This window comes from Mustela putorius, unplaced genomic scaffold, assembly GCF_011764305.1.
Source record: "Mustela putorius furo isolate JIRA1106 unplaced genomic scaffold, ASM1176430v1.1 tig00000874_pilon_pilon_pilon, whole genome shotgun sequence".
Classification (NCBI taxonomy): domain Eukaryota; kingdom Metazoa; phylum Chordata; class Mammalia; order Carnivora; family Mustelidae; genus Mustela; species Mustela putorius.
The window spans coordinates 7,388,134-7,411,291 of NW_025421505.1; the positions used below are offsets into that span (position 1 = coordinate 7,388,134).

General features: G+C 43.3%; 1 long non-coding RNA gene across 1 annotated transcript; it reads left to right on the forward strand.

Moving 5' to 3' along the window:
- The first annotated feature begins 1,052 nt into the window (after positions 1–1,052).
- LOC123393572 lies at positions 1,053–19,953 on the forward strand. The gene is made up of 4 exons (XR_006608405.1): positions 1,053–1,182; positions 15,546–15,636; positions 18,946–19,069; positions 19,503–19,953. It is a non-coding gene; the product is annotated as an uncharacterized LOC123393572 (long non-coding RNA).
- Positions 19,954–23,158: the final 3,205 nt, after the last annotated feature.

Consider the following 23,158-nt stretch of genomic DNA (forward strand, 5'->3'; position numbering starts at 1 on the left):
AAGTCACCATGTTTTCATCTTAACTAGAGAGCTGAGAAAGAGGAAGCATCCTTCTAGGAAAGTCCTGCAAACAACCAAATAACAAATTGGAGTGTCCCAGGCCTGGTGGTGAGGAGACTCAGCTCCTGCCCCAGAGAGTGGGGGCCAGTGAGGAGAGAGAATGACTGCCCAGTGAAGAGTGGGTGACTGCAAGGGGCACAGGGCCTGAGTCAGCCTCAAGGAGGTACAACGGGGTTGGGACGTGTTGTCCAGAGCCACGCTTAAGGACTAAGGCACTTGCTTCCTCAGCTGCCAGGACTGTTGACTCTCTCTCATCCCTGGGATCTGGACTCCGGTCCAAGGGGTTACCTCCCCAAAGGCTACATCTCTTCTCAGGGGCAGCCATTTCTAGGAACTGACCAATGCGGGGCTTCAAAACCTGGATCCCTGTGGTGGTAAATTTTATTAGTTGACTTGGCTGGGTCATGATGCCCAGATATTGGGTCAAACATTATTCTGAATGTTCCTATGAAGGTGAGGTTTGGGGGTGGGTAGAGAGGGATGAGAGTAACATTTAAATTGGTGGACTCCCAGTTTGAGGAAAGCACATTGCCCTCCACAGTGTGGGTGGGCCTCATCTAATCAGTTGAAAGCTTATTAGAACAATGACTGACTCTCCCCAAGCAGGAAGGAATTCTGCCAGCAGACTACCTTGGGACTTGAACTGCAACGATTCCCTGAGCCTCCAATCTGCTTGCCTACCCCATCAGATTTTGGACTTGCCAGCTTCCATAATGGGACAAGCCAATTCCTCAAAATCCATCTTTTATCCCAGCCTGAGGGGCATATTCCACATCGTATTCCGGGATTCTGAAGTTATAGTTACGTCCAAGTGCTCACAGCCCTGGTAGGAGTCACTTGATGTTAAAGCTACATTCTTTCTTCCCGCAGGCAAAGAAAGTGCCAGGTGGTCCTTCCACCTCCTCACAGTGCATCTCAGAGATTGGAGAGACGCATTGTCTCTCACAACTCACATCACTAGCAAGGATCTCTGATTGGCTGGGTTATACGAATAGTGTTCTGATTGGCCAGCTTCAGCATGGACTCCCACCCCTTGGTTGACATGGATCTCGAGAAGCAGCTGGCTTGGAGGAGGGGCCGTTTCCCGAAGAGAGGACCCAGAGACAGACGGCATAAGACTATGTAAGCCTTTGTGACCAGAGAAACTGGCCCATTTTACTTTCTGCCTAATTAGCTCTGGAGTGTGGAATATGGAAGGCTACACTGGTCAGTCTCCCACAGTGGTCCTTTCTCTAGTGTTCTGGCCACAGGTCTGAGGCTGGCTGGGTGAGAGAGCTGAGGACTCTCTGGCACAGGTCCCAAGTCCTAGATTTGGAGAAAGGAGTGGGAAGGTCTTACTTTGGCTTCAAATCTCATCCAGCTTTTCCAATCTGTTTGATACCAGAGAGTTCTGAATGTGGTGGACTGTCGTATTTCCCAGCCATTGATGATGCTTTGGTTTTCATGTGCGTCATGACCCTTTATCATCTGAACCCAAAACAGAAAGGGGGTGATTCCTGGGGCCCCACCCCCAAATGTTATTAGCTGTGATCATCTGTCTTTATCACCTCCTCCAGAACAGGGCCACCTGACTTGGCTCCCCCTCAACCCCTAGCCTCTAGAACAGAGCGAGTGTTCAAGTTATGTACGTTACCTAATGAACAAGTTTGGCCAGAAATGCATCCTTCGATTTTGTTTTCCTTCTTAATGGTGACACGTTGACAAACATTGGAAGCAGAGCGTTTAGCCCACTGGAAATAAAAGGCATACCTTGCTGCTGCCAGAAATTCTTTGCAAAGTTTCCCTTGCCAGAGAGCCCTGTGTGGGAGTTTTCTGCAAAGCAATAAATAATAACTTACACCCACCCTCCACAGGCACATTTCATTTTATTGGCTAAATATAAACGGGTAACTGCAGGCTTCTTCAGGGAGGCCCACGCTATATCTCTCCACCTTCCCTAGATGGGGTTGTGCCTTTAGGCCACCTGCCTCCTCCCTCCCCAGAAACAGCCCCTGGGGGACCAGCCCTCCCTCCGCAGGACTCCTGGGGCCAAAAGAGGTAGAGAACATCAGTCCTTAACACAGAAGAAGGGCTGCATCTCAGAAGATCCCTCAGGGGTGACTCAAATTTCCAAGTCCCCCTTTGAATTTGATTTCAAATTCCAAGAAATGAGGCAGAGTGGAAAAGATCATTTTCCATAGAGAAAGCCCTGCTCCTCCATGAAAGGAAAAGCCCTCTGGCTTTGGTGGACGTTCTTCTATCACGTCCCAAAAAAGACCACTTTCATCTCTTGAGCTTCAACTTTCCAGATTTATTCTCAAGGAAGTTTCCCGTTACCCCCACCCCCCACCCTTTTCCTTCTGTGGAACAGCTCCTGAGTACCCCTAGGCTCATGACCTCAGCACATGATCCTTGGAATCGGTGGAATGTGTGATTCCCTCACCAGACTTGGAGAACATCATAAACAGAAGCCATGTCTTATTTATCTTTAAATCCCCAGAGCCTAATACATAGCAGACCCTCCATAAACATGCTCTAAATGAATCGTGGTTGGTACAGGCGTACGTGCATAAATGAATACTCTGCCTCTTGTTCTTTCTATCCACTCCATTGTGGACTCATCATTTCAAGTCTACAAATAGGAATGCTTGTCCCTGTTTATAACCCCATGATTTAGAAGGAAGAATTGAGATCAAAGATCTTAAACTACCTGTGTAAGTTCACGCAGTGAGTGAATGACAGAATCAGGATTTGAACCTTGGGGAGTCTCATTCCAAAACCAATCCCTCTTCCCATCCCTCTAGACACCTTCCAGCCCATTGGAAGTTTCATGGCCCCCAACCCTACCCAGGGAACATAGCCTTCTCGGAGTATTGTTTTTCTATAGGGTCACCTGCACATCTGCTGGCAAGACCTGAAAGAAGGGAGAAGGAAAGATGATGGGGAGGGGTAACAGATGGGTGACAAGCTGACAAAGTCTTCTCAGTTCTCATCAGGCAGCTTTAAAATGCCGATCCTGAGTGAAGCTGAAGAGAGCGGATTATTGAACCACATGCTGCCAATATTACCAGTTATTTTGTTCCCTTCAGTGGTCAGCAGAGGCGCCAGTCTTCTAAAGAAATGAAAACACTCTGGTGGAGGAATGTGGGAATGAAAGAGATTCAAAACACTCTCTCTGATCCAATAAAGTACACGTTGTAAGAAAAAGAGGATGGAGTAAGCAGCAAAGATGTCTCCATTTTAAAACCACTTAGCTTGGACCCTGCTCACTCTTTAGTCTACATCACTGCCACCTCCAGTTAAAAAAAAAAAGTTTTTATTTGACATACAAGATTTTTTTTTAAAGTATATTTTACTCTACTTGACAGATGAGCTGATCTTTTCAACATAAAATGAATGGTTTGGCCGTTCCTTTGCATTCTTTGCAAATTGAAATCTCAAGAGCAGGAGCCAAAATTTAGCAGGGTAACAAAAACTAAGGTAGAAGGAACAGGTTCTGACACTCCACTTCCGCTGTTCCCTCCTGCACCCGCAGCAGATTTATCTCTAACTGATCGCAGCGCTGAACTCACATGAAGCCCCAGAACCAGGCTGCACACACCTTGCTGTACGAAGATTCTAAAAATCTGTTAGAATATCGCACCAGACAATCATCCTGCCGTTCCTGGGAGTGAGACACAGGTCTACTTAGGAACTAGGGTGCCCGTGTTCTAGCTGCAACTTTCATCTAATGGTTGTATAACTAGAAGCGAGGACCTTTATCTGGCATCGTTGTTTTCATACATAAAACGGAGTTCGTAATAGCTGTGCTGAAATTGGTTCGGGGAAGTAGATGGCCCCAAACTTCAAGAATGACAGAAAAATATATACAGTGGGGGGATGAGTCTGTCACATCCCAGAAAAATGAGACTGAGTCACTTGATTAAAAACATTGACTAGGGGGCGCCTGGGTGGCTCAGTGGGTTAAAGCCTCTGCCTTTAGCTCAGGTCTTGGTCCCAGAGTCCTGGAATCGAGCCCCGCATTGGGCTCTCTGCTCGGCAGGGAGCCTGCCTCCCCCTCTCTCTCTGCCTGCCTCTCTGCCTACTAGTGATCACTGTCTGTCAAATAAATTAAAAAAAAAAAATTACTAAAAAGATTGACTAGAAAGTTAATGGAAGCAAATCTGGGAAGGAAAGGAGATTGTAAGCAACATCAACCAAAAACACAGGCAGGGCGTAAACTCCAGGGCAGTAGAAGTATTAGAGAATTCCAAGCGAAAAATTAATAGACTCAAGGAATGAGCTTGAGTTCTCAGGTGTTTATCAGTGTAATTATTTGGAGGAAGAGAGTGTTTGGGCTTTCTAGGGCTTCCGTAAGTACCACAAATTAGATGACTAAGCCATACAAATTTTGTTTTGCCTCTTGGATCTGGAGAGTAGAAGTTCAAGATCCAAGTATCAGCAAGGTTAATTCCTTCTGAGACCTGTGAGGCAGAATCTGTTCCATGTCTCTGCCTCTGCTTCTAGTAGCTGGGTGGCCATCTTGTCCATTGACTTGCAGAAACATCACCCTGATCTCTGCCTTCATCTTGATGTTCTCCATGTATGCACATGTCCAAACGTCCCCTTTTTAAAAGGACACTGGTCCTATTGGATTAAGGCCCACCCTAATGACCTCATTGTGACTAATTACATCTGCAATGACGCTATTTCCAAGTGAGATCCCATTCTGAGGTACTGGAGGTTTGAGCTCCAGCATATGAATTCTGGATGGACACAATTCAACCCATAACAGGGAGGTGTTGTCAGAGCCACTCAGTAGCTGAGCCCTCCTTCCCTCTCCCGCCTCCAACATCTGGTCACCTATCTTGCACCAGAACAGGACATCACATGGGACAGCCAGAGGAAGCAGAGTCACAGGTGGTTGCTTACCCCTCAGAAAGATGGGAAGTCCCCCTCCCAGGAAACAATCTTTTAGCAGAACCCACCCAGGAGTGAGTCCTGTCTTCCCTTTTACAGAGTCACCAGTGGAAGCCTATTAATCACAAGAAGAATTTTAGAAAATAAAAACCAGCCGTCTAATTATAACAGTAATAATGGATGGACACAAGCAGGGTTTATTCCAAGCAAGCAATGATGGTTCAACTATTTGAAATTTGCTAATATAATTATGTAACATACAAGGCTGGGAGACAGAGTCTATTAATATCTCAATAAATGCATGTGATTGATTGCATTCCTCTTCCCAGTTTTCCATCCTTCTCTGTATCCACACTTTCTGCCATGTGACTTTGAGTTCCTTTCTCCAGAGGCGGAGTATACATCCCCCTCCCCCACCTTCACTGTTTTGGGGCTTTGCCATGTGACTTATTTTCACCAATGAGAATGGAGTGGAAGTGGGAGGGTCCCAAGCCTAGCACCTTTGTGGTATTCTTTGCTTCTGTTCATCCCCTCTTCTACTTCTGCCATCATCATAGAACATTCCCTGGTGGATCACTGGTCCAGGAAGGATTAGAGACATTTGAAACAGTCTGGGTTTAACTTGAAGCTTGTTGCCAAGCCAGTCAAGCTAGTTAGCCAAATCCTAGTCAACCCACAGGTGTGTGAGTACTAATTATTGTGCTAATCCACTGAGTATGGGCTGATTGTTACACAGTGTTATTGTGGCAATAGTGAACAGATACAATGCAGGAAAGGCTGTTAGCAAAATTCGGCACTGGTCTCTGATCTAAAACACAACTCCCCACACATAGGCAACATAACTGCCTGCAAACTACATTCAACTAATAGCAGATAAAAAGCTTCCTTAATCTGGAAAATTTAAAAAAAAAAATTTTTTTTCAAGAAACTTGAAATAAGCCGAATGGTAAAATATTAGAAATGGTCACATAAAAGTCAGGAATAAGACAGAGATGCCACCTTTCAAGGATGTTTTGCAATAATAGGTCTTACACAAAAAATAAAACAAGAGAAAGATACTGGAAGAAAAGTGAGAAAAATGTTCTTGTTTACAACAATACAGCTGTTCATCTAACAGATATAAATCCAGCAAAACCGTTTAGAAAAAACACCAAAGTTCAGTAAATGATCAGACACAAGATCAGTAGATGACATTCAAAAGTTTTCTTCTATATGAACAAAAACCAAGTAGAAAATTAGAAAATATAATGGTAAAAAAAAAAAAAAGTATTACATAACCAAAAAAAACCAGTGATCACTTTTCTCCACAAGGCTCATAGATACATAGACTCAGTATCGATGGCAATGTCTTCCCAGACTGATCGCTACGTTCAGTTCACTCCCACCCACAGCCCCAGGATTATATTTCCTTTTTAGAGTACCCGACAAGCCGGTTCCAAAACCATTGCAAAGAACAACATGTGTGCAAAATGCCAAAGTAATGAATATACTGGGGAAGGGTGGGGGAAGGAGTCATACATATCCTAAATCGTATTTAAGAAAAAATTTTTAAAGATTTATTTTATTTATTTTGGAGAGAGAGAGAGAACACAAGCAGGAGGGACAGAGGGAGAGAGAGGGAGACTCTCAAGCCGACCCTGGGCTAGCCCAGGGCCCAATGTAGGGCTCAATCTCACAACCTGAGCCGAATCCAAGTGTCAGATGCTTAACTGACTGCCACACCCAGGCAACCCTCAGAAAAATTTTAGTTCCTGGGGTGCTTGGGTGGCTCGGTGGGTTAAGCCTCTGCCTTCAGCTCGGGTCATGATCTCAGGGTCCTGGGATCGAGCCCCACACCCAGCTCTCTGCTCAGCAGGGAGCCTGCTTCCCCCCTTTTCTCTCTGCCTGCCTCTCTGCCTACTTGTGATCTCTCTCTCTCTGTCAAATAAATAAATAAAATCTTTTAAAAAAAAAAGAAAATTTTAGTTCTAATACTACAGTAAAAAAAAAATGAAGATAAAATTAAAACATTTGGGTAAAAATAAGCTTAGCGCATGTACTATGCACAGGTCCATCTTAAAGGACAAGGACTTGCTTCCAATAGAAGGACTATGATCCCTGGAGGAAGGTCTGAGATGCAAGAAGGAACGGAGTAGGAGGAAAGCAAGAAAAATATGTGAGCAAATCTAAGAAGAAACTGATTCAGAAAACAGCAATCATACCAATGCCTGAGTTGTATGCCATAGTATTAAATACAGAACTAAATTTCTGGATGTAAATCACAAGTAGAGAGCTAAGTGTCAAAATTAAAGCACTCAAATCTTACTGGAGGGCCCGGAAGGAGAGTAAAATTCTTGATTGGGAATTCGTTGAGTTAAATGTGCGTTTAAAATTTCAATAACAGGGGCGCCTGGGTGGCTCAGTGGGTTAAGTCTCTGCCTTCGGCTCAGGTCATGATCTCAGGGTCCTGGGATCGAGTCCCACATCGGGCTCTCTGCTTAGCAGGGAGCCTGCTCCCCCCCCCCTTCTCTCTGCCTGTCTCTCTGCTTACTTGTGATCTCTCTCTCTCTCTGTGCCAAATAAATAAATGAAATTTTTAAAAAATTTCAGTAACAGAGATAAAATAATGGGATAAAGCATATAACTTCAAACCCGAGATGAAAAAATTTCAAGAAGTAAAAACCTCTCCTAACCCAAAAGTTCACAAGAATGAGAAAAAGGAAAAAACAAACAAACAAACCAACCAGAAAAAGTGGAATAAATAAAATGTCCAAAATAAAATGGTCAAAAAAACGCAGTTATACCAAGAATAACAATAAAAGAATATAAAACAGAAAGTTCTTATTAAAAAATAAAGATGGAATCTTTTCCACTCCAACTACCTATTATTTACACTCCATGTGTGAGGCACAGAAAGACTGGAAGGAAAGGGATAGAAGCAGATACCAGATAAACAGCAACTAAAGAAAGTTAGTGTTGCTTTATTAATACCAAACTCAATAGAGTTCAATGCAGATAATCGTCTTGGAAATAGACAGACTTAGTGTGCATTAATGCAAGAAGAGAAGAATATTCTAAATTTGTATGCCTCTACACCAAAGCTTCAAACTGGGCGTCCTTGTGATGTATTTTTATGACATTAACCAAAAGAGCAACCTTAATAACACAACTCGGTGTGACTTTTCCTCCTTAACACACCCCCGCCTAACCAGGTCCCACTTCCCGGGAATGTCTCCAAATAAACCACCTGCACCCCAGCGGAGTCGGGCTCTGCTTCAGGGATGCCGGGCAGGCAGAATCCGCATTGGTGGGTGTTCCAGGAAATGGCTCCTGACTAGGTAGGACACAGCCCAGAGAAGTTTACTAGGGACCTGGGAAGGGGAACGAAGGAGATCAGAGCTTGCACCAGAGCCTTGGCCCTGGGAACAGGCCTCAGGCAGCTGGGGAAACAGTCAGAGTTGGAGGGTGTTTGGGGAAAAGGCGGGGGAAGGGGGTGCCCAGAAAAGGAGAAGGGCCACCGAGACTGCCCTTGGCATCCTCGCCTCCTGTCAACTCTGGTCTCCCTGAGGCCCTGGCAGAAATTCCACCCCGCTCTCTCTCTGGCTCCCACCCCACCTCGCATTCCAGCAAAAGTTCAGTCTGGTGCAGAAATACAGCCCTCACTTTTGGGCCCAGGTATCGCCAAATCAGAGGCCTCTTCTGAAAACCTGACGTTGTGTTTCAGTGTGTGGACAAAGACCACTGGAGTCCCTGGGCAGCCAACACAAACGGACAGCGAACTCTCCCAGGCAGAAGACCCAGCCCCCTGTCCCTGCCTTTCTCAAGCAGCCTCCGTGTGAGGAAGGTCTTGGGCTCAGAGGTGGATGGCCTCCTGGCCTGGTGCCCTTGGGATCATCACTGACCCTCTCTTGGCCATGATTTCCCAGCTGTGTAGTGGGAATAAGAGGACTCAGTCCCCTCCCTATCCCACAGGGTTTGTTCCTGTGAAGGCACATGGTGGATGCTGGGGTTCGAAGTGAAAGCAAAATGCTCAGTTGGGAACCTCAATATATATCTTTTTCCCTTCAAAAAACACTGATGTTCTCTTGATGTCCCATCATATGCTTGGCATGGTGGGAAAGTCCAATGCCACGGCCACCCAACCAGGAACATGTAGATGCCCCTCTTTTTACCTTAACAGTTGGCTGGATGCCTGTCTCCCTGATCCGTCCATCCTTTCCTCAAGCTCTCATGGACAACCTTGGCTCCACCATGCCCCTCCCCCAGGACACTGACTTACCTTCTTTCCTATCAGCATCTCTTGCTCTCCTGGCTCCTTCTTACCTCTTATCCCCTCTGTGCCCTCCTCTTAATTACCTGTTTGATGGTGGAAAGCATCATGGAAAAAAGGAAAAATAGAGCAGGAAAGGAGGGCCAGGAATGCTGGGGTAAGGTTGGGGGGAATGCTACAGTAGGAAGGGTAGTCAGGGTATTTACTGGAATTAAAATTGAATTAAATTTAAAAAAAATTTTAAAGGTAGCCAGCATGGGTCTCCTCAGGAAGATTACATGGAGCAATTAATTGGCATGAGGAATTAACAATGTAGATAATTAAAGAAATGCATCTGGTACAGAGGGACAGTCATTGCAAAGGCGCTGGGGTACAAGTAGGTTTGGCCTGTTGAGTGAGGAGCAGATTGGCCAGAGTGGAGTGACCAGAAGAAAGGGGAGCTGAGAGAGATAATGCAGGGTCACATAAGAAGGGGTGGAAATGACCCCAAAGAGGAGGCTTTTGCAGGGTAAGAGGATGATGGCTTGGACCAGGATGACAGCAGTCGAAGAGGAGAGAAGAGGTTGAATCCTGGATAAATTCTCAAGGTAGAACCAGTAGGATTTCTTAGCAGGTGGGGTATGTGAAAGAAGAAGCAAGGACTCCATGGTCATCCTTGCAGTGAGATTAAATGGTAATATTAAAATATGTCAGGAACGGCAGAGTGAGGAGCCTGGCTAACTCTCTTCACAGAAAAACAATGATTTGAGTGGGAAAAAAAATTTTTTTTTAAATTTACAGTCTCTAGAATCATCTTAAGGGAATATAGCAAGTGAAGACACATTCATAGAAGAAACTCGATTAAATCTCAGGAAGGACAGCAAGAGTGTGTGGTATCTGAGCCATGACCTGCTCCCTCCTCCTTCCCCAGCTCTGTGGGATGGAAACTTTCCTACAGGTGAGTATGGCCAAGAAGACAGGGACTCCTTTCTCCCTCAGTTCCCAGCCTCAGGCTACAGCTTCACTCTGAGAAGGTCAAGGCTCAGTGTTCCTCCAGCCCCCTGTTCTGCAATCTCTAATCTGGGTGGGTGTAGAGGAAGGAACAGAAGCCCTCTTTTCCCCTAGTAGTCTCTGTAGGGTGGAAGCTCTCCTTCAGGTATGGCAAGTGGAACATCCTGAGGCCCTAACTGTCCTGTCTCAGCTCGTTCACTAGATGGGGGTTCCATGCTTATCGAGGAAATATAAGAAGATGAGAAGCTACCACCCCTCTGTGGTCTTCTTGCAGAGCAAGAGTGTGTCACTCCAGGAGAAGAGGGCCATTGTCTTCCTTGGGTAAGAGACAGGCCAGAAGAAGGAAGAGCTCCATGGTACTGCCAGGAGACGACTGACTTTACTTGGAAGAGAATGTGGAGAATTCCTTGCTCACAGCTGTTGTTGAAAACCAGGAGATCTTGGTGAGAGGAGATTGAGAGTAGACCGGCAACTCCAGCATACGGGTAGCAGCCATTGAAGTGGCAGAGGTACAGAAAGTTGAACAAAATAAACAGGGTAAAAGACAGCTAAGAAGAACACTCCTAGAGTCCCAGATGACCCCGGGGGGATAGGCAGGTGGTGTACCTGTGGGGGTCTGCACGTACTCGGGAGCGATGGAAGCTGGGCATGGGGTCAGACATGCAAACCAGCCCACATCACACACAGATTAATCAACAAAGGGCAGAAGCCTCCCAGCACAGGAGGTCCAGCACACCCTCTGATGAAACCCTGGCCAAAACAATGAGCTCCTTGAACCCTGGGGAACTCCCTGGAGGCCAGGAGTTAAAAAAAAAAAAAAAACCCACACACATCCCTTGAAAGTCTTGACAAATGTGTGCAAGGCAAGGCTGTACCCTCTTGGGAGTGATGGAGAAGGACTTCCAAGCTAGCCCCTGGCTGAAGGTGGGCCCAATACACAAAGTCGCTGAGCTGTGACTGTAATGTCCAAGCTACACACACACACACACACACACACACAGTCTAACCAGTTAGAGAACCCTAAGCATAATCTTTGACCACTAAATAGCTTCTGTGGATTCCAAGGTGACCCCTAGGCAGCCAGAAGAACAAATCTGAGCAGGGACATGGATGGCTGCACACATCCCCGGAAACAGACTTCACGAAATTAGTTCAGCCAAGTCACTAAACAAACAAACATCAAGCAAACAACAGTAATAACTGCGAAGGAGGCGGGTGAGGGGAGGTGGTCAGTAACCAGAGTTGCTACAATGTATTACTTAAAATGTACAGAAGCTAGGGACACTAAACAGAAATTTAAATCCATACTGAAAAATAAAAAGCACCAGTAAAGATAATTGTGGACATAAACCATAAAAGGTGGCATGATGGTATATTTCTTCTCTTGTCTTTAGCTGATAGAAAGAGTAATTGTACAAAATAATATGTTTATAATTGTATTATTGGACCTGTGAAGTATAGAAATGCTGTACATTTAAGGGGCGCCTGGGTGGCTCAGTCTGTTAAGCATCTGCCTTCGGCTCTCATCATGATCCCAGGGTCCTGAGATGGGGAGTCCTGCATCTGGGTCCCTGTTCAACAGTCTGTTTTCCCTCTCCTTACTTTCCCTCTGCCCCCCCCAACTCCTGCACGCTCTTTCTCTCTCTCTCTCAAATAAACAAAAAGTCCTTTTTTTAAAAAAGATTTTATTTATTTATTTGACAGAGATCACAAGTAGGCAGAGAGGCAGGCAGAGAGAGAGAGAGAGAGGAGGAAGCACGCTCCCCGCTGAGCAGAGAGCCCCATGTGGGGCTTGATCCCAGGACCCAGGACCATGACCCGAGCCAAAGGCAGAGTCTTTAACCCACTGAGCCACCCAGGCACCCAGATAAACAAAAAGTCTTTAGAAAAAATAGGCATGTAATGTATTTGATAGTAATAGCAAAAAGAAGGCAGCTGGGAGAAAAGACACACTGAAGTAAAGAAATTAATCAAACTAGATGGTAGCTGGCATCCATAGGAATGAATAAAGAAAACAGGAAATGGAAAATAATAAATTCTGGATATGTATTAATTTTCCTTTCTTCTCTTAGCTTCTATAAAAGGCATGCAATTGCATAAATTAATAATTATCGCAATGTGTTTCTGGGTTTGTAACATATATAGATGTAATATTTTAGCAATAATAGAATAAAAGGAGGAAGGGTATGGAGCTATACAGGAGAAAAGTTTTGGCATTCATTGGAATTATGCTAGTAAAATCTGAAGAAATCTGATAAGGAAGCTGCATATTGTAAGCCTTAGAGTCATCGCTGTGACAATAACTTCAAAAATAGAATATGAGGTGCCAGGGTGACTCAGTCAGTTAGGTGTCTGACTCTTGATTTCGGCTAGGTCATGATCCTAGGGTCATGAGATTGAGCCTTGTGATGGTCGGGCTCCATGCTGGGTGTGGAGCCTGCTTAAGATCCTCCCTCTCTCCCTCTCCTTCTGTCCCTCCCCACCCCTCTGTGCTTGCAGGCTCTCTCTTTCTAAAAAAGAAAGGAAGGGAGGGAGGGAGAGGAGGAGGAAAGAAGGAAGAAAAGAAGGAAGGGAGGGAGCGAGGAAGAAATTAGAGTTAAACAGCCATTAAAAGAATTAAAATGCTATTCTAGAAAATATCCACTGACTACAGAAGAAGACAGAAAGGAAGAAAAGAGGAGGACCAAAGAGAATGAGGCATAGCAAAATGCTCAGTTGCCGTTGTAAATATAAGCATGTCAGGAATAACACCAAATGTAAGTGATCCAATCAAAAGGAAGGGATTGTGGAAAAAAGCCAGATCCAAGTACGTACTGGCTCCAAGAGACACACTTTATTTTTTTAATTGCCTCTGTTTGCATTTTATACACATAATAAAATGTCATTTTAATGACTTTTGGGTGTACAATTGAGTGGCATTAAATGTATTTACATTATTGGGCAACCATCCATCTCCAAATATTCTCATCATTTCAAACACAAACTCTTAACCTATTAAATAATGACTCTCCATTCCTCCCTCTCCCCAGCCCCTGGCAACCACCATTCTACTTTTTGTCTCTGTGGATTTCACTACTCCAGGTCCCTCACATAAGAGTAATTGTACAGTATTTGTCCTTTGGTCTGGCTTATTTCGCTAAGCATAATATTTTCAAGGTTCATCCATGTTGGAGCGTATTATCAGAATTGTACTCCATTTTACAGCTAAATAGTATTCCATTCCTTGGGGACAGGGTGGTCTTAGCTATTGATTTACTATTCCATTTTATTGAGGTATAATGGACAAATAAAATAGTGTATATTGAAAATGCACAACATGACAATTTGAATTATGCATACCTTATGACATTATTACCACAGTCTTGTTAATTAACACAGCCATTACCCACTAAAACATAGTTAGGCTTTGTTTTGGTTTTTGTTTTGTTTATATGTTGGTGAGAATCCTTAAGGTCTTCTCTCAGCAAATTTCAAGCACACAACACAGTATCATTAACTGTAGTCATCATTAACCTTAGTCATCATTAGATCCCCCAGAGTTTATCCCTCCTATAACAGAAAGCTTATTCCTTTTAACCAGCATCTCCCCATCTTCCCCAGCCCCTCACCCCTGGTAATCACCTTTCTACTTTCTATTTCTGATTTCAACCTTTTTTTTTTTTTTTTGAGATTTTACATATAAATGAGATCCTACAGTATTTGTCTTTTTCACAGTAATTGCACAATGGGGAAAGGACAGTCTTTCTAACAAATAGTATTGAGATCACTGGAATCCACCTGGAGAAAAATGTATTACACAAAAATTAACTCGAATCAAGGTCATAGACCTAGATGAAAGAGCTGAAGTTGTAAAAATATTAGAAGAAATCATAGCTGTAAACCTTATGATCTTGGGTTATGACTTCATAGGTAAGATGCCAGAACACAAGTAATGTCTGAAAAAAATACATAAATTGGACTACATCAGTTCGGTGCTGGAAATAAATGCTGTGCCAACTAAGTGGAAAGATAATCCATGGAATGGGAAAAAAATTAGCAAATCATATATTAAGAAGAAACACATCGAGAATATATTTTTAAAAATCTCAATACCAAAAACACAACCCAATAAACTATAAAAGATGGCATAATGGTATATTTCTTCTCTTGTCTTTGGCTGATAGAAAGAGTGATTGTATAAAATAATATGTTTATAATTGTATTATTGGAACTGCGAAGTATAGAAATGTGATATATTTGAGGGGCGCCCATGTGGCTCAGTCTTTTAGGCATCTGCCTTTGACTCTCATCATGATTTGAAGATATATTTGAAGGGTGGAGGATTTGAGGATATATTTCTCCAAAGAAGATATACAAAAGGCCAGTAAGCCCTTGAAAAGATGCTCAACATCATTAGTTGTTAGAAAAATGTGGATCAAAACTATGAGACACCATTTCATACACCATGGCTACAATGACAAAGACAGATAATCACAAGTGTTGGCAAAGATGTGGAGAATTTGGAACCCCTTGTGCCTCACTGGCAGAAATGTTAAATCTTTCAGTCAGGTTGGAAACAGTTTGTCCCTCAAAATGTTGAACATAGGGTTACCATATCCCCCAATAATTCCACTCCAGGTTTATAATCAAGAACAATGAAAACATACATCCAAACAAAAAATGGTATGTGAATGTTTGCAGCAGCATTATTCATAAGAGTCAAAAGATGGAAAGAACCCAACGATGGATGAATAGGTAAATAAAATATAGTTTAGCCAAACAATGGAATGTTACTCATCAGTAAAAAGAAATAAGTATGATATATACCATAAAAAAGGATGAACTTTGAAAACACGCTGAGTGAAAGAAGCCAGTCACAAAATAACACAGGTTACATGATTCTATTTATTTAAAATGTCCAGAATAGGAAAGTCTATAGAGCCAGAAAATAAATTAGTGGTTGCTTTGGACTGGGAGGAGGGTGTGGGGAATTGGAGAGTGACTGCTAGCAGGCATGGAATGTCTTTCTGAGGTGAGGAATAAAATCTAAACAGACATTATATTTGTGGTTACACAGCCCTGCAAAGAAACTAAAATTCACTAAACTGTACACATTAAGTGGGTGATATCTCTAGTGCATGTATTAGATCTCATTAAAGATGTTTTTAAATATTCATATGAAGATGCTCCAATAATTTAATGCACAGACACTCCAATAGTAAAATGCTAACCTACAGTAATGCTCCAAATTTGAGATTTCTTCAAATATTCAGCCCTGCACCTTACCTGAATTCCAGCCTGCATTTCCTCCTGCCTGCAGCTCCCTACCTGGATTCCCTGTCAACCCCTCAGGCTCTCGAATTCCCCTCAAATCTGATCCTCCTCCTAGGTGCCCCTCACTGATGACCGCACTGCCATTTCTGCAGGCTTCAAGACTGAAAATCTCAGTACCACCTCTGACTCCTACAGCTCCCTCATTGGTAAGTCTAGGTGATTTCACTGCTGCCCAGGTTAATCCATGGCTTGCTGCCCCTCCATGTCAGCTGCTGCCGCCTGAGTTCAGACCCTCAGTCTTGCCCCTGCATTAAGGATGACCTCTAGATTCTCCCACCCACCTGCACCAATGCCAGGTTAATACCCCCTGGGAAGAACGCCAGTCACACCAAAGCTCAGCAGCTCTCAGTGGCTCCCCGTGCTGAGTGAGTCAAGTCCAAACTACTTCTTCTGGAAATTTGGGGCTTTCTAGGTGTTCTTTCCCCCAAAACTACCTTCCTTTGTCCCTAATGATTCCCTTCACAAATATTCTATATTAAAAACCATCTGCTGGGGCACCTGGGTGGCTCAGTGGGTTAAGCCGCTGCCTTCGGCTCAGGTCATGATCTCAGGGTCCTGGGATCGAGTCCCACGTCGGGTTCTCTGCTCAGTGGGGAGCCTGCTTCTCTCTCTCTCTCTCTCTCTGCCTGCCTCTCTGTCTACTTGTGATCTCTCTCTGTCAAATAAATAAATAAAAATCCTTAAAAAAAATGCTCAATTAAAAAAAAAAAAAAACATCTGCTGTCCTCTTTGAATGGCATAAACATCCCGCACATCCTTGCCTTTGCCCATGCTGTTCCCCTCCACCTTACCCATCACTTCTCCTTGTCTATGAATGTCCAGATGTCCGGTCAGGCTTCTTCAAGAAGCTCCTCCCTAGCATCCCCTTCTTTTAAACTTCCGTTACATTCTATCACATGCCAGTCATGCTGCAGGTAATGGTTCATCAGATCCTGTTAACTCTCTAAGAGCTTTACCTCTTGCATTGCCATCTCTAACCTTCTTCTTAATCGCTTCTTGGCCTTTTGGCTAAGATCAAGTGGAACCTTGTTCTTTACCTCCCTTCTTCTCTTCCTTCAACATTGCAACGCGTCTTCGCGTGGCATTCTTAAGGGTCTAACCGGTGCTCGACTTAAAATTCTCAGAGCTTCTTAGCAGAGAACCAGGCACTAAGGAGGGACTCAGTAAGTATCCATGGACACAAAGCAGGGAGAAGACACAGATAGTGTACTTCCTGGCTTTATGGAACTTACGATCTCAAATGGAAGCTAGACATAAATTATTCCAATGCAAGACAGGATGAGGGAAGTATACGATCCATGTGTCCCCAGGAGCCGTAGAGCCCAAAGGTGATATTTAACGCAACTGAAAGGAACGAGAAGAGGCTAGTTACTGACTGGGGTGAGTGAGATTCTAGTAGGTAGATTTGGGATGGACAGCAAGAAAGCATCAAACGCCTTTGCAAGAGGTGAACTGGGGAATAGGATTACAGAGTAGGGTGTATGCCCAGCTAAAAGGGGAAAGGGTGCTATATCTGGAGATAAGCCTTGAAAATTACACTGGAGACACATTGTAGAGAGTGATGGACTCGGGGCTAGGGAATTTGGACTTTATCCTGAGGACATTTCATTGAGCAATGAAAGAGCTTGGGGGCTACACGGGGCTGAAAGGCCACTTCGTATTAAGCCAATTGTGTCTCCATGAATAATCAGTGGCTGATTCACCTGATTTGTAAATCTGACTATTCGGCTACAGATGCCTTCCAAAAATGCGGGCAGATGGTGATTAATTTTTTAAAAGATTTTATTTATTTATTTGACAGAGAGAGATCACAAGTAGACAGAGAGGCGGCATAGAGAGAGAGGGAAGCAGGCTCCCCGCTGAACAGAGAGCCCAATGCGGGACTCGATCCCAGGACCCTGAGATCATGACCTGAGCCGAAGGCAGTGGCTTAACCCACTGAGCCACCCAGGCACCCAGATGGTGATTAATTTTAAAGGGACAACAAAGAGTTTAGCTCACTTTTTTCTTTAAAAAAATTGTTATAAACCTTTATTTTCTTAAAGTATATGTAAGTTAACCAAAGGCTTCAGGGTAAGTTTCTGCTTGGATAATGTTTATTTTGGTACCTTCAAAGCTTGGCAGTTGTTTAGAAATTCAATTACAACTCTCCTTTAAACAAAACCACCCCTGGGAATGGTTGAGTTTGGGCTGATCTCAATATATTAAGTTGACATTATGAGGCAGTTATGCTGCAGGTTCAGAGGGTTGATTAAATCTCAAAATGAGCGCAGAACAGGCGCCGAGAGCACACACTTTGTTTAATTGGCTCTTTCAATAGGCAAGACAAAGCGGGGGTGGTGGTGCGAACAACAATATAAATGGAGGCAATATTTATTATTGTTTAAAAGGACGTCTCCTCTGTGTCAGATGGGAAATCTAGCATCAGCTCCCATGGCTTTTCTTCAAGACTGTGGATACCCCCCAAAAAAGCACAAATTGACAGGCAGGGCTAGAAGGAAACTGAGACTCCAAGCCACATGCAGGCCACCGAGAAGCTATATATATATATATATATATATATATATACATATATATATATATATGTGTATATATATATATATATATATTTATATATAAAAATAAATAAATATATATATATATTTCAACAGGTTTAACCCATGGCAGAGATATCTAGATATTTATTGTTCACCAGTAATAACCCAGTGCTTCTCCTTATTTCCCAACCTCCCTGTTAGTTAGGTGGAAACCAGGTGACGAGTTCTGGACAAGGCCCTGAGAGCGGAAATGGGCTCTGTCACTAGTGAGCTGAAGCATTTTGGAGGCAGGGTCCTCCCTCCAGGCCTTCTCTTCCCCAGTTACAGCTGCCCTGGGTTCTGGGTGAATCATCCGTGATGGCAGAGCATCTGTCAACCTAGACTCCTGAGTGAGAAGTAAAACTTAGTCATGTCAGGCCACCAAGGTATTAGAGTTTGTTTGGACCACAGCATAGCCTATTCTGACTAACCCATCCCCAGTATCCATCCGTTCTGTTATTGGGTCAGATCCCCTAATATTTTTAGCTGGACATGTGGCTACCTGAAACGAAGACTATATTTCTCAACCTCCCTGGTGGCTGAGAGGAGCAATATGTCTAAAATCCAGCCAGTGGAATGCAAGTGGACATATTGTCTCTTCATTAAGAAGCAGCAGTAATGGGGCGCCTGGAGGCTCGGTGGGTTAAAGCCTCTGCCTTCGGCTCAGGTCATGATCCCAAGATGCTGGGATCAAGCCCTGCATCAGGCTCTCTGCTCAGCAGGGAGCCTGCTTCCCCACCCTCTCTCTCTCTGCCTACTTGTGATCTCTGACTGTCAAATAATTAAATAAAAAAAAATCTTAAAGAAAAAAGCAGCAGCAGTAATATCCCCTTTTCTCTTCTTCTTTGCCTGTTCTTTCACCTGCTACCTGGAATGTAGATGGGGCCATCTTGGACAAGATGCTGCCTTCAAGGCTCCCAAGAGGGACAGCAACAGTAGAGGAAGCCAGAGTCCCTGAGAGCATGCATCACACCGACTATGGGCAGCCTGCCCACCTTTTCATGTGAGTGAGAAATAAATTTATACATTCTTCAGGCCATTGTTGATTCTAGAAACTTCCATATATTAAGATGTTTGACTATATCACCAAATGATCTTTTTCACTTCTTCTGCAAATGTGTCAGAAATAAGTGGCAAAGAAGGCCAGAACCAGGACCAGGACTAAAATGCAGTGGATATTTTAGACAGATCACTTGGGTTGCCTAGGAGAGCTTGACAACTCTTCAAACAAAAAGATCCTGGAAGAACCAGAGCACTGTGACAACACACATATGGTTAGCAACAGAGTCTCTGATTTCCTTACCTGGGAGGTCGAGGCCATAACTGTTAATAACAACTTAAAATCCATTTCTCTTCTTCTTCTTGACCCTGAAGTAAACTCCTGCCAAGAAAAAGCCACCTCCTCTCTCTGATTTGATTTATTTTTATGTTTTTAGGTTTCTTACTTGGAAGATGGACTTCTCCTTCATTTTGAGTGCTACTTAATTCCCAAGCTTTCATCCATTCCATACTTCTTCCCTTTGTGGTATGCTACCGTCCACATACTAAAGTCTCAGTGGGTGTGAACTTCCCTTATTCTACATCCCTCCCATAATCCATGCCTTGATACTGAGAGTCCTATTCTACTGTGGAATGAAATAACTCTTCTATCCAGTAAGTGTCCACTAGAAGGAAAGTTCCATGAAAGCAAGGATTTTTATCTGTGTATCTCTAGTACCTAGAAAAGTACCCTGCATATGGTAGGAATTCTATAAATATTTGCTGGATTTAATACCTAATATCTACTCTATTTACCTCACTACCATGCCACTATTTACCTCTGAGTTACATCAGCGTATATGTATTCAATGCACAAAAATATCCTGAGTGACCAACTGCCAGAGTCTAGAAAAATAAATAAATATCAAACTTAAATAAACCAACAGGCATCTTTTTTTAGGGGAAACTTTGTATATAGTATTTAAAGCCATGGCTAAATTAAAATGGGAGTTTATTTTAAACCATAAAGCCTTGAGAATGCCTTTCTACGTTTACTAGCTCTACCTAGAATCACGCTGCGATAAAAACCATCTCCCAAATTCAGTGGTGTACAGCATAAAGTATTGAATTCTCATTCCCCCACAGCTGCAAGTTGGCTGATCTAAGGCAGGCTCAGCTGGGCTTGGTTCCAAGCTCCAGGTCAGGTCCAGATTTGCTCTGTATGTCTCCATATTTTCCATGTCCAATGGTTACCCAGGGAATGTTCTTCCCATGAGGAAAGGCATTGAGCACAGAAGGAAAGTCCAACTGCTCAGGCACTCTTCTTTGTGCTCTATGTGCTAACATCCCATTGGCCAAAACAAGTCCCATGATCAAGTGGTCAGGGAGTAATTCTGACCCCCCTGAAGCCCTAGCAAGGGGGTGAATGGACAAAATGGGGACTGAAGAGTTGAGATTGATGATTCACTCCACCACACTAAGTTTGATAAATATCTAACATGAAATCTGGTTATTTTTTATATAAGTACAGCTCTGTTGAACACTATAAATTGTCACAAGAAAGGAAAGTGAAGCACGAAATCCCCAGAACTCAACAGTCCCTAAAGCTGGGAAACGTTCCTCTGTTTCTGAATGAACAGCACATGCTGGGTAAAGGTGGTGAAGATGTACTTTGGGTTCACACTCTCTCCCAAGCTTACCATGTTCCAGATCTCTGTCCTAACTCCACCCTTGTCCAAACATTTTAACTCTTCCACCTGGGAAACCTTCCCAGTAGAAGAGTTCTCCAGGCTGTTAATAGTGGTAAATGGCAAGAGAAGTTAAATCAAGAAATTTTATATACTACCTTCATCCTCATTGGGATGATGGTTCCATGCCCCATTAAAAACAAAGTACCTTCAATGCCAGAAAGAATGGTCATAGAGTTATGGAAGTAGAAGATATCAGAGAGTAGCTAGACTCCCTCTTATAGTATGGGTCCTTTGACATCTGACCCAACAAGTGTTCACCAGCCTTGCTGACTGCTGACTCCCAACTGTGGTCACTGTAGGGTTCCTTAATCTGGGCTCCTCAGACTGAATGTGGACAGAATTTTGGGGATCCCTGAACTTGGTTGGGAAGAAAGTTAACCGATGTTTAACTGAAGTAGGATTTAGTTAATATCATAATGACATTTAGCACTTCCTTCAATTTTGAATGTAAGCTCAAACCTACAGTAGTATTAGCAATAACTCTGCCTTTGTCACCAAATGACGGGTTTTTTTTCTTATCACATGATGCTTGTACATATTTTTGTAGATATCTTTAAATAAAGATATTTATGTTTAGCACTACTTCAAAAATGCAGAAGTTATTAAATCCACTGCTAGATATGGTTCTTATTTTTTTTAATTTTTAAAAGATTTTATTTATTTATCTGAGAGAGAGAGATCACAAGCAGGGAGGAAGGGTAGAGGGTGAAACAGACTTCCCAATGAGCAGGAAACCCAACCCAGGACTTGATCGCAGGACCCTGGGTCCATGAGCTGAGCCCAAAGGCAGCCGTTCAACCACTAAGCCTCCCAGGCCCCCTAGATATGGTTCTTGAATATGTCATACTCCATCACAAATTTGTTTTTCTTATATTTTGATGACTGTGTTTAAAATCTAAGTATTTTGTTTCATGAATCTAAAGACATTATACTGAAATAGGTATCTTAGCTTCATCAGACTACTACTGAACAAATAAGATTAAGAATTTCTCCCTAAGCTTTCCTTTCACAACTTATGTCTTTAGACCCTCAGGAGATGCATCATGGGTTCACCAGGTGCTTATATGCAACAGCAGGAGCTGTGGCCCAAAATACCTTGGACGTATGTCTTCAGTTCAATCCCTTTTATCCATATTTCAAACCCTTCCCCTTTTGATCCCTATGACTGCCTTCTGCTGAAACTGTCCCAACCCTACTCCAGTTTCTTCTTACAGTTTCCAGAAAAGCCTGTAAAAAATCTCTTCTTCACCATTCTTTTATCTCATCTTTAGTCCCCAACCACAAGGCAAGGTCAAGGTGAGTTTAACTTAGCAATACCTCCGTATTTAATTTTTTAATTTTCCTCTGGATCATGTTACATCTCTTAAGCTGTTGGCAGGGAAGTGAATTTCACCCCACTCCCTTGTCTACCAATTCTTACTTTAGAAACTATTGCCTGATCCTGATACAAAGTCTTCCTTCCATTAAGGTTGGTTCTGTCTTCTTTCCCAGATCCACTGTGAGACAGTTTCCATGACCCTTCCATAAAGTCTTTTCTCCTCTACACCAAGCAGCCATTGACTCCTCAGCCATGGCAAAGATCTGCTTGGTCTCCAGACCTCTCCTCACCCTTGTGCCCTCTATAGGCTGCTGTTGGTGGATGGGGCCCAGATGGCAGAGTGATCCATCAGGCATCTGCCACATGCCACCCAAGTCAAGACTTTGCTCATTTCACTGAGGATATGTCATGTGTGTCTGGGCAGTCAAAGATGGGATTGTTTTATAGATGCTTCATTAATGACCAGTAGGGATGATCCTACTGGTCAACTAACCATTTATTGATTCACTTCACATTTAGGATCTTGTCCAGAATGTCCCTATCTAGACATATTTTTATCACTACATACTATGGTCTGGATGTTTATGTATCTCCTTCCCCAAATTTTATATGTTAAATTCTTAACCCCATGGGGATGGTATTAGAAATGGGGCCCTTGGAAGGTGATTAGGTTCTAAAAGTAGAGTCCAAATGAATAGGATTAGTGCCCTTATAAGAGAGCCCCCAGAAAGATCCCCCACTCCCTTCCACCATGTGAGGACACAGTGGGATGCCGTCACAACCCATAAGTGGGTCTTCACCTGAACCTTACTGTGTTAATGCCCAGATCATGGACTTCCAGACTCCAGAACCATGAGGAACACATTTCTGTTGTTTATTAGGCTTCTAGACTATGGTAATTTGTTAAAGAAGCCTGAACAAACTAAGATACTACCTGTAATGGACCCAGTAGATTCCCCATCAGAACTCACTGTCCCAGCTGCTGAGAGCATTTCTGGCTGATTGCCCTGAACTGTTTTCTCTCCCTGGAAACCATCCTTAGCTG